Source organism: Chenopodium quinoa, unplaced genomic scaffold, assembly GCF_001683475.1.
Source record: "Chenopodium quinoa cultivar QQ74 unplaced genomic scaffold, ASM168347v1, whole genome shotgun sequence".
Taxonomy (NCBI): Eukaryota; Viridiplantae; Streptophyta; class Magnoliopsida; order Caryophyllales; family Amaranthaceae; genus Chenopodium; species Chenopodium quinoa.
In genome coordinates, this window is record NW_018745470.1 from 2,089,063 (window position 1) to 2,102,576 (window position 13,514).

Sequence of the window (13,514 nt, forward strand, 5' to 3'; positions counted from 1 at the left end):
AGAAATCTTGTAGAGATAAGAATTTTAATTTGAGCAATTGGTCTTCTCAGTTTTGTATGTAGATGACATACATCTCATATGAAATGACATATCAATTCTTGAATCAGTCAAGTAATGGTAAAGGACTAAAGAAGGTGCTTCTATATGAAAGATTTAGGAGATGTTGAGTACATATTAGGAATCAAGATCCAAAAAAATGAATCTTGAAGAATGATTGGACTTAATCAAGAGACTTATGTTGATAAGGTTCTTGACAAGTTTAAGAAGCAAGAATCTAAGAGAGGATGTCTTCCCATGTTTCATGGAATTACGCTCAGTAAAACTTAGTGCCTTCAAAAGCTAGTAGAGTTGAGCCGTATGGATAGTGTACCTTATGCTTTTGTAAAAGGGTCCATCATGTGCCATGATATGTACAAAGCAAGATATTACGTATTACTTGTGAATGTGTAGTAGGTTTCAAGCAAGTTCAGGATAAGCATACTGAAAGCTGCTAAGAACAAATCTTTGAGTACTTGAGAATGACTAAAGGAATGTTTCTAGTTTATGGTGTCAAGAGTGAACTAGTTGTCAAAAGGTTATACGGATGCAAGTTTTCCAAATAGATAAGATGATTTTAGATGTTGATGTGAATACATTTTGTGTCTGAATGGAGAAGGATAGTAAGCTTGAAGAGTTAAAAGCAGAATGTTGTCGCATACTCAATGTCGGAATATGAATTTAGCTGCAGTATAAGTAGTTAAAGAGGAAGTTTGGATCAAACTATCCTATGACTAAAAGGATGTCTTTGCCAAAACAAAGGATCCAAGGTCACATCACAAATCCAAACAGATAGATATGAGCTATCACCTCGTTTATGAGATCATTGGCCAGCGGGATGTCATGATCTGCAAAGTTTTATTATGAGTGTGAATATCGCTTATTTACATATTTATCAAACCTCTTCCACTAACTAAGGTATAAGAGTCATATTAAAGTCTTGGATTGTAGCAAGTTATGTAATTCAAGTTGTGTATGTTTTGAGAAAAACATATTACATAAGGAATACATATACTTGCAGAATTATGTTTTAACAGAAATTTCATTTCTCTTATTTAATTATGATTTTGGAAATTAAAGAAAATGTCCAAAATAATTATGAATTGATGGGCTCATTAGGTTGATGACCTAGTGAATGAACCCCAACAGGTGAACAAAATTCATATATTATTTAAGATCCTAGTTTGAAATCATTAAAGATTCATATATTATTTAACTTCCTAGTTCAAAATCATTAAAGTGGACATAGATTATTTCAATGGATAGACTAGCATGTAATATTGATTGGATATAGCGCAGTTTCATGGGCTATATGGGCATAGTGATGCTTGGTCAATCACTTAGATATGCATGAATGATGCATGATCGAACTATTGACCTACTTTGAAGTTCAAGTATAAAGCTTCCGGATATATTAGTGGATTTCTTTGACACGAGTGGAACATTGATTATTCAATGAATGATTTAACTATGGTACATTCAAACGTTTTCCCGTAATACGAGATTAAAAAGGATGTTTCTTGGTTATTTCAAAAGTTGAGTGGGAGATTTGTTGCTACAAGATTGGATTGAGACTATGTAACACCTAGTATTTTCATAAGTATTTTCTAATTAATTAATTAGGAATTATTCAATAAAAAGGGTATTTTAGTAAATTTATTATTTGGAGCTAAAATGATATTTGAATTTTGGCGCAAAATGAATTTTGAAATCTAATTATTATTTTGGATAAGATGTATTATCCATTTATCTTATTTTTAAAAACCGGATTATTTATATATTTGGATATTTATATTAAAGCAAAATTATACTTTATTAATTATAAATTAATTAGGTATTATTTTATAAAAAGGGTATTTTAGTAAATTTATTATTTGAAGCTAAAATGATATTTGAATTTTGGCGCCAAAAGAATTTTGAAATCTAATTATTATTTTGGATAAGATGTATTATCCATTTATCTTATTTTTAAAAATCGGATTATTTATATATTTTGGATATTTATATTAAAGCAAAATTATATATTTTTAATTATATTAGATGGTCTAAAATTCCCCTTTATTTAGATAAGGATTTCGGATTTTCTAGGTATAGAAAATCTTATTTTCTTAGTTAATTATTGGTGAATAATTGGTATTTGATTATTTAATTATTTAATTACTTATTCTATATTATTTACACAATTATCTTTATTTCTTAAACTGAGCAAAAATATTCCTAAATACTACTAAGGGAATCCAAAAATCTGAGCTATGGAAAGCTCAAGATTTTCGGCCCTCTAGTGCCTGGTATTAGACCTATTTCTTAGGCTCCATATAGGATGGCTCCATCTGAGATGAAGAATTTGAAGACTTAGTTGGATGATTTGTTGGAGAAAGGGTTACATTCGACCTAGTTCCTCGCCTTAGGGAGCTCCAGTGTTGTTTGTAAAGAAAAAGGATGGTAGTATAAGGTTGTGAATTGATTATCGAGAGTTGAACAAGGTGACAGTGAAGAATAAGTATCCATTACCAAGGATCGATGATTTGTTTGACCAGTTGAAAGGAGCAGGGATATTCTTGGAGATAGATTTGAGATTAGGGTATCACCAATTGAGAATTGCGGAGCAAGATATTTAAAGAGTGCTTTCAGGACCCGTTATGGTCATTATGAGTTTACAGTCATGCCATTTGGTTTGACCAATGCACCTACAACGTTCATGGATTTGATGCATAGGATTTTCAGGCCATACTTGGACAAGTTTGTTGTGGTGTTTATTGATGATATTTTGATTTTATTCAAAGGATGAAGAAGAGCATAAGGAGCATTTGAGGCAAGTGTTATCATGTTTAAGGGAGCACCAGTTGTATGCCAAGTTGTTTAAGTGTAAATTTTAGTTGGATAAAGTAGCATTTTTGGGCCATGTGATTTCCAAGGACGGAGTTGCAGTGGACCCAAGCAAGATTCGAGCTGTGAGCGATTGGCCAACCCCAAAGAATTTGTCGAATGTAAGGAGTTTCTTTGGTTTGGCAGGCTATTATAGAAGGTTTGTGAATGATTTTTCAAGAATTTCAAATCCCATGACAAGTTTGATGAAAAAGGAGCATAAGTTTTTATGGACTCAAGAGTGTGAGGAAACGTTTAACATATTAAAAGTAAGGTAAACCACAACAACTGTGCTGGCTTTGCCGGATGGAAGTGATCTATATGAAGTGTATAAGGATGCATCGAGGTTTGGACTGGGATGTGTTTTGATGCAAGTCAAAGAGTGATTGCGTATTCTTCGAGGCAATTGAAGGCCCATGAGGGGAATTATCCAACCCATGATCTGGAGTTAGCTCCAACAGTGTTTGCCTTGAAGATTTGGAGACATTACTTGTATGGAGCGACTTGTAGGATTTTCATGGATCATAAGAGTTTTAAGTACATTTTCACCCAAAAGCATTTGAATGGGAGGCAGAGACGATGGTTGGAGTAATGAGTGATTATACATTTGACATTCAGTATCATGAGGGAAAGGCTAATGTATGTGGTGGCAGATGCTTTGAGCAGAAAGTCAGAACATTCGATGAATGTCATGGTGGTGCCAGATCAGCTGTGTGTTGAATTTTAGAAGTTGAACCTAGAAGTGATAGAGCATGGTGAAGTGACTAGGATGTTAAATTCCTTGGTGATTCAACCATCCATTTATGATGAGAAAAGGGAAAGTCAATTGGAAGATGAGAAATTAAAGGCAATTAAGAAGAATATTGATGAAGGACAAGTGTTGGATTTCACCATTGGTGATGAAGGAAGTATTCGTTTTAAGGGAAGATGGTGTGTACCGCAGAATCGTGGAGACTAAAATAAAGATTCATGGATGATACCCATAATTCTCCTTATTTAATGCATCATGGAGAGGATAAGTTGTATAAGGACATGAAGAAGACTTTTTGGTGGCCCAATATGAAGAGAGAAGTGGCTGAATTTGTGGCTAAGTGTTTGACATGTTAGAATGTGAACATGGAGCATCGCAGGCCTCATGGAAAGGTCCCATCCTTGGTGGTTCCCAAGTAGAAATGGGATTCAATTTCTATGGATTTTGTGGGAGCTTTGCCAAAGACCAAGGCAATTTGGGTAATAGTGGGCAGGTTGACGAAGTCAGCAGCGTTCATACTCATGAGAAGTACTTGGACTATGGATCAGTTGGGCAGAGCTTATGTGAAGTTTGTGGTGAAGTACCATGGGGTACCCACGGATATCATTTCGGATAGAGATTCAAGATTTTTGTCCAACTTTTGGAAAAGTTTGCAAAAGGCAATGGGAACGGAGTTGTTAATGAGCACAACATTTCACCTGGAAACAGATGGTCAAACGGAAAGAATGATTCAGACATTGGAGGACATGTTGAGAGCTTGTGTGATGGAGTATCAAGGATCTTGGGAAGACCACTTGGATTTGATAGAGTTCTCTTACAATAACAGTTACCATGAAAGCATTGGAATGTCACCGTTTGAAGCATTGTATAGTCGGAAGTGTAGAAGCCCAGTTTGTTGGAATGATATAAGTGAGACTTTTGTTCTTGGGCCAGAAATGATTGAAGATATGGTGAAACAGGTCAAGTTGATCCAAGAAAAGATTAAAGCTGCCCAAGATCGATTGAAAAGTTATGCTGATTTGAAAATGAGGGAAGAAGAATTTGAAGTAGGAGAGAAGGTTTTGTTAAAGATTTCACCCATGAAAGGTGTGATGAGGTTCAAAACGAAGCTAGGGGAAACTGAGCCCAAAGTACATAGGGCCTCATGAGATCATCCAGAAAGTGGGAAAAGTGGCTTATAAGTTGGATTTGCCTAACGAGCTAGAAAGGGTTCACAATGTGTTCCACATGAGCCAAATTCAAAAGTATATTCCTGATGTGACACATCTGTTGCAACCAGAAACCATTGAGATGGATGAGAATTTGACTTACGAGGAAAGACTAGTAAATTGATTTTAAAGTCAGGAACACCAGGAACAAGGATGTAAGTATTGTGAAATCATTGTGGTCAAATCAGATATCTGAGGTGGCTACATAGGAAGCTGAGGCTAATATGAGGAAACGTTACCCAAAGCTGTTTGCCTAAGGTTAGTGGTCGAGTTACGGGGGTGTAACTCCTTTAAGGGGGGTAGAGGGGCGATAGAGTTTCGCGTGTCTACTTTTCGAGTCATTTTTGAGTGATTTCGAGTCTTACTTGAGTTTGGTTGGAGTCTTGAGTCAAGTTAAGATGTGCATGAACCAATAATTTCAATATGATTTTCGTTTCTTTTGATAAGTTTCGGGTCGAAACTTATTTTAAGGGGGGTAGAATGTAATACCCCGTATTTTCATAAGTATTTTCTAATTAATTAATTGGGAATTATTTTATAAAAAGGGTATTTTAGTAAATTTATTATTTGGAGCCAAAATGATACTTGAATTTTGGCGCCAAAAGAATTTTGAAATCTAATTATTATTTTGGATAAGATTTATTATCCATTTATCTTATTCTAAAAAACCGAATTATTTATATATTCGGATATTTTTAATTAAAGCAAAATTACATTTTATTAATTATACTAGATAGCCGAAAATTTCACTTTATTTAGCTAAGGATTTATGATTATCTAGGTATAGAAAATCTGATTTTCTTAGTTAATTATTGGTGAATAATTGGTACTTAATTAATTAATTATTTAATTAATTATTCTATATTATTTACACAATTATTTTTATTCCTTAAACAGAGCAAAAATCTTCCTAAATACTACTAAGGGAATCGTAAAATCTAAGCTATGAAAAGCTCAAGATTTTCGGCCCTCTTGTATTATTTTGGGGAAATTATTTTGGTAAATTGTATTTTTAATGATCTCCCGAAAATCTATTATTTTCCTTAATTCTAATTTTCCATCTTCTTAATATTTGATCATCATATCCTACCTTTTATTCCTCTTGATTATTCCCCAAGTAATCTTCCTTGCCATATTATTTTTATGACAAACACACCTTCCATATTTAATATACACAATCACCTTAATAACAAAACTTTCTATATTTCTTTCATTCACTTCTCCAAGTAATTCCATAAACCCTACTTGCCATAATTCCTCCTACATTTTCATACCATAATTCATGCTCAATTTAGCCTATAAATACCCTTTCAACTCATGATCAAACACTACCCTAATTCTCATAGTGCTCTCCCAAATTCTTTTCTTGTTTCTTTTTCTTTTCTTGTACACCACCTCCACCGTAGACCACCACCACCTCTCTGGCGCCACCTGCCGCCGCCAACCACCTTCGGCACCACCTGCTGCTGCCAACTGCCGCTGGCAGCCACCCCTTGTCACCACCTCCTCTTTCTCTTTTTGTTGGTTTCTTATCTTATATTCTTCTTTTCTCTTTTTCAATGAATTATTATTATTATGGGGGATTTATAAAAATTATTATGAGAAGTTTTAATTATATAAAATCAGATTTTTAATGATGTTTATGAGAAATTAATTTAAAAGGTTCATGTACGTATAGTTGGGGGGTTTTATTTAATTATTGTGGTTATTTGTTAACCTTATATTGATTAAGGTTATATATTTTTGTAGGGTGTGTTCGATCAAGATTCTTGAGGTTCCTTTTGTGTGATTTTACTAAGCAAGGATCAAGGTACGTTAAGTGGCTAGATACCTTGAAAGAGATTGTTTTGAATGAGCATGTTTGAATGATTTTATGATGATTGAATTGAATTAAATTGAATTATGATTTATGAAATAAAAGTATGTTTAAATAATTAGTTTTAATAATTAAATTTGAGTATTGATTTCATATCATGTTTTGAATAATTAAAATTACTATTCATGTTTAAAAGGTTTGATTTTGAAAGCATGTGGAATTAAATAAAAAGGAGTTTTGAATTATTATTAAAAGTTGGAATTATTGAATTTAAAAAGGATTTATTAAATTATTATTATTAAACCTTTATAAGCATGTTAGTAATCCCACTATGCGGATTTGGCTTATTTGATAAGACTTTGGACTTTGTATGACCGAGTCTTTCCTCAAGAATAGCCTTGTAACATAAGGAAACTAGCTTAGGGGTGTGCACACTTGGGTGAGGAATTGGTTTTAAAGAAATTGGATTTTAAAGAGGAATTGGTTTTATTGAATTGAATATTGATATTGATTATTGAAATTAGTTTTGGAATTTTGAGTTGGAATTATTTGTTGAATTATTGGAGAGGATGAAATTAATTTCAAAAGCATGTTTGCTAATAATTTGAGTTTAATTATCTTGCACTTATTGTACTTAGCATATTTTACTAATCCGTATTTCTTGTTTTGTTTTGGTTTGGCCGTTTTACCTTAATGGTAAGCAGTGTTGACTAATTTCAGGTGGAGTCAATAATTGAGCATAAGGAGTCCCGGGAATGATTTCACCTAGATTAAGAAATGTTGGTCTTGTGTTTTATTTTTGAGTACTCATGACAATGGTTATTATTTATAGTCTATTATTAATAAAAGAAGAGTATTGAAGTTTTCCGCTGCAAAGTATTGGTTTTGTTAAGTAAGTTTGAGTAGCCTTGCGTAATCACGCGGCGGTAATACGCATAATTCTATCTCTGCAGTATAATTATACGTATTATACTAGTATTTCCGTAAAGGGAGATTTGGGGGTGTTACAAACTACCTATTAAATTAGGGAATGTGTCATGGCCGCTTGAAGAGGAAGAATTTAGAAATTACGTGGTCGCGTTTAAATGTATTACTCAGTAATCATTTGGTTTTGTAATTTGAACTTGGATTTCAAGAAACGATTTGTAGATTAATATGTTCTCGACATGTGATGCAATCATATTAATAAATCAACAAAAATTGGCTTAAGGAATTTGAATATTGCACACTTGTCTCAGACAAGTGGGATATTAAAGGATTTATGTCTTCGTCAAGTCTCAAGTGCAATTACTAGATATATAAATGGATCAAATTATGGAGATAATTAAGTTCGTTCGTTTGGGTCATCATTATATCATAGCTAGGGGTACTAACAATCTTTGGACTAGTTAAATAGGCCAAAGCCTAATTGAACGGATCCTATAATGTCACACAAAGGGCCTAGATCGAGCATTAGAAGACGAGGCCCATCATGGGCCTCGTCCCCTAGGTGGACGACTTTGTAGAGGGTTTGGAGAGGTTTTGGGCTTCCTAACTGTAGGGAATATTTCAAGCATTAACCCTAGCTTGAACCCCGCTGTGATCATACACTAAAGTACGGTGGCGTCCAAAGGGAAGGAAGCTAGAGCAAAGAGTCGCCAACAAGTTTTAGGAACTTGTAAACCGTTCACAGGGTGAAGGTTACACCCCTTAACGATCCAGGAGATCATCAACTCCAATAGGTCTGGAACCATGACTGGTAGTTCGGGGATGAAGGTACAAATCCAACCTAAAAGAGATTGAACCTACCCTAATAATAGGCCTCTACTTTATTCTGATCGTATTCATGTGCGCTTTCTGACTAACATGCAATCAATAGGTTTAACCCTAAACCTGTTTATTTATGTTGGTTGAATATTAATGCACAAACAAAACTATTATTGGCGATCACTTGAATTATAATCAAATTAACCCTAAACAAGATTATTAATTATCTTATTAAGCGTGATTTCAAGTACAAATTCCCTTTAAACATGCATAAAAGGCATGATCAAGCAATAACAATAATAATAATAAAGCAACATAATCATAATAATCAAAATAATTATAAAAACAATCATAATAATAATTATCATAATCATGTTAAAGCATAATGATAATAGCAAGATCCTAGGCATGATACTAACAAGATTAATAACAAACCCTAGCATGTCACTAAGCAATAAAAATCAAAGCTTTATCCCTAACATGATACTAACAATCATAAATATAAAGAAAATAAAAGGCATCACAGGAATTATAATTGTCATATTTGAAATTAAAGTTACCCTAGACATGATACCAGGAAGATCAAAACGCCCTAACATAACATTAGGAATCATAACAACAACCTATGATTTCTATATCATAACAACAATGTAAACAATTAAAGTACTTACATGGATGCCTCATATCCCTTTCTAATAACAAAATACACACGTCAGTAACATCAAGGAAAATAATAATTAAAACAATTTAATTAAATAATTGAAATAAAGATTCGGGACCAAACCCTCAGAAATTAAAACCTTTCACGTCTAGGGCGAAGGCAACTTCGAATATTGCTAAGTGTATCTAGGTCTTGTGAATGCGGTATTTTGTAAAAAAGGTAGGTTTAGAAAAGAGAGAGAGAAACTTTAGCTTAGAGAAAAGAATTAGAAAACTAGAGAGTTGATGATTGTAGATGAATGAAAACAGAGTTTTTAGGAGGCTATTTATAGAGAAAATCAGCCAAAAAGATAGAAAATAGAACCAGAGTTCTGACGCGAAAAAACGAGGTTAGCGCCAGACGCTGACATTAGCGCCAAGGCGCCAGGCGCCAGGCGCTAATGGCTGGCGTTTGGCGCTAATTAAATTTCTGACGCGTTTTCTAAAATCAGATAGAAATTAACCGTACAGGAGTATAAAAACGTATTTTCCTCAAAAACATTCTTTTATTCTGATTAAAACTCTAAAAAGTCAACAAAAGTCAATTTATCAATGCTAATTGACTTAGGAATGAAAAGAACCTTCTAGAAGAATCTAGAATACTAAAACTATTCCTAATTGCATTAGGAATGATAAATCCATATTAGGCCCTCCTCTAGATCATTGGGTCGCATATAAGGCTCAAGCCGGGCCCAGTTTAGTAATTTGGTCATAACTTCCTCAATATTCATCGAAATTGGGCTTATAATATATCGTTGGAAAACTCTTTTCAAGCCCTGTCCAACTATACTACTATTGGACCCATATCATGGACCAACCAAACTGGATTGACTGTTTTCTTAAAATAGGTTTTCAAAAACAGAGAGAAGAGAAAAGAAACTAAAACTATCCGCAACACTAAACTTTCTACACTTTCACTTTATTCGATTATGATTCGACGTGAAAGGTACTCATCACCGGGTTTGTTTTTGGGAGACACAAATGGGTGTTGTTGGGAATAGATTTCAAGCATTAACCCCTAGCTTGAACCCCACTGTGATCATACACTAAAGTACGGTGGCGTCCAAAAGGGAAGAAGATAGAGCAAAAGAGTCGCTAACAAGTTTTAGGAACTTGTAAACCGTTCACGAGGTGAAGGTTAAACCCCTTAAAGATCCAAGAGATCGTCAACTCCATAAGGTCTAGAACCAAATAAGGGCTCGGGGATGAAGGTACAAGTCCAACCTAAAAGAGATTGAATCTACCCTAATAATAGGCCTCTACTTTATTCTGATCGTATTCATGTGTGCTTTCTGATTAACATGCAATCAATAGGATTAGCCTAAACCTGTTTATCTATGTTGGTTGAATTTAATTCACACATAAACTATTATTGGCGATCACTTGAATTATAATCAAATTAACCCTAACAAGATTATTAATTATCTTATTAAGCGTGATTACAAGTACCAATTTCCTTTAAGCATGCATAAAAGGCTTGATCAAGCAATAACAATGAATAACAAGCAACACAATAATAGTCATGACAATAAAATTATAATCATAATAATAATCATCAAAGATAAAATAATCATCATCAAAATAATAATAATAAAAATATTCATAATCATCATAAATTATAACAATTATAAACATAATCATATTCATGTTAATATTAAAGCATAATAATAGCAGGATCCTAGGCATGGTACTAACAAGATTAATAACAAACCCAGCTAGCATGTCACTAATCAATAAAGATCAAATCTTTAACCATAACATGATACTAACAATCATAAATATTAGGAAGAACATAGGAAGCATCGTAACAATCATATTTAATATTAAAATTACCCTAGACATGATACTAGGAATATCATAATAACAATATAAACATGATTTCTACATCATAACATCAATAAATCAATTAAAGTACTTACTTTGACGCCTCGTACCTCTTTCTAATAACAAAATACACACGTTAGTAACTTCAAGGAAAATAATAAACAATTAAATTAAATAATTGAAATAGAGATTTGGGACCAAACCCTCAGAAATTAAACCTTTCAAGTCGAGGGCGAAGGCAACTTCGAATATGGCTAGGTGTTTCTAGATCTTGCGAATGCGGAATTTTGTATGTGAAAAGCAAAGTTTAGAAAAAGAGAAAGATGAAGAGATGAATGAATTAAGAGAGAATTAGAGAATTAATGATTGCGAATGAAAACTGATTGTTGATGAGAATTCGTGAGAATTGGTGAATGAAAATGGAGTTTTTAATACGTTATTTATAGATAAAATCAGCCAAAAAGATAAAATATCAAAACAGAGTCTGGCGCACAAAAAACAGAGCTGGCGCCAACCCTGGCTAAATGGCGCCAGGCCTGGTTCTAGGCACCAATGCCTGGAGTCAGGTGCCAAGCCTGTTTTTAACGCGTTTTCAAAAATCAGATAAGTTTGCCGTACTGGAGGATAAAATCATATATTTTCCTCGAAAATGCTATTTGATTTTAATTAAAAATCTGAAAATTCAACAAAAGTCAATTTATCAATGCTAATTGAATTAGGAATGAAAAGAACCTTCTAGAAGAATCTAGAAGACTAAAACCATTCCTAATTTCATCAGGAATGATATATCATATTAGGCCCTCCTCAAGATCATTGGACCACATATAAAGCTCAAACCGGGCCCAGTTTAGTAAATTGGCCATAACTTCCTCAATATTCATCGGAATTGGGCTTATAATATATCGTTGGAAAGCTCTTGTCAAGCCCCATCCAACTACACTACTATTGGACCCATATCATGGACACACCAAACTGGATTGGCTGTTTTCTCAAAATAATTTTTTAAAAACAGAGAGAAGAGAAAAGAAATTAAAAACTATCCGCAACACTGGACTTTCCATACTTTCGCTTCATTTGATTATGATTCGACGTGAAAGGTACTCTTCACCGGGTTTGGTTTTGGGGAGACACAAATGGGTTTCTACAGAAGCCCCCACTTTGACTGAGTTTGGAGAAACGCGAGTTTCGAAAACAAAAGTCAAAGTATTGATAGGGACGGAGAATGATTCAGAACGTTCTGCGATCCCAAATCATTCTTGTAACGCCGATACCTGCAAAACTAGCGTTAGTTAAACAGATAAAAGAGTTAAGAAATGTGTATCTTGCACCGTCGAGCACACGTCTCTGAAAGTAACCAATTGTTTTGATGACCTCCTGTAAGCTAGAGAATGCTACCCGCTTGAAAACTGCTACGCCTGTAACTGCTTCCAATTTGGAAGACTGCTTCGCCTGAAACGATCCTCCTCCGCTATGATAATATTCCACAAGCCAGGGAACACTATCGAAGATTGCTTCTCTTGAAACAATCCTCATCCGCATTGATAATATTCCACGTCCAAGGGAATACTATCGAAGATTGCTTCTCTTGAAACAATCTCCATCCGCATTGATAATATTCCACGTCCAAGGGAATACTATCGAAGATTGCTTCTCTTGAAACAATCTCCATCCGCATTGATAATATTCCACGTCCAAGGGAATACCATCGAAGATTATTTCTCTTGAAACAATCTCCTTCCGCATAATGACCATTTTTCACGTCTAAGGGAATACGGTCGAAGACAACTTCACCTGAAATTACCTTCAATTGTTTATGACAACTCTCCATAAGCTAGGGAATGCCATCGAAGATATCCTCGCTTGAAGCCATCCTCATTTGATGCGATAATTTTCTTAAGGAAATTATCGAAGACCTCCATCTGTCGATCCTTAAAAGTTCGCCTGAACTTTGCTCCTGCTATGCCTGTACGTCGGCGCTTCTGCTGCTTTGAACCTGTATGTCGGTGCCTTTTTGCGAATGAACCATTATGTCGGTGCTTTTTTTGCTTTTGAACCTATATGTCGGTGCTTTTTTGTTAGTGAGCCAATACTTAGGCACTTTAAGCTAAGTGAGACGATCTTTCATCAGGTCGATCACTTTATGTAATCAAGCCAATTAGTAAAAGCCATGTCAAATTGCTTAGAGGGGCTAACTGGCGTACCAAGGAACCCAAAATATGTTGCAGAAAGGTAGAACAACCTCACCAAGTGGCTGGGCGTTCTGGCGCCGCTGAAAAGCCATCAGCGCCACACAATCAGCCCTAGCGCCAGGCGCTGGGATTGGCGCCAGGCGCCAAACCTAATTTTTGACGCCAATGCCTACGGCTTGGCGCTAGCACGGGGATTTCCTTAAATACCCCTTTCTTCTTCATTTGCTGCCTTGCTCGTCGCGATTTCATTCGAAAAAACCAGAAAATTTTCATTTGCTTCGTTCTTGCTCGTTTCTTAACCGAATTCACTCAAATTCGTTGCAATTTAAAACTCTTTTCATCTACTTTCCCGATCTATGTAAGTTTTATTCAAACTCACA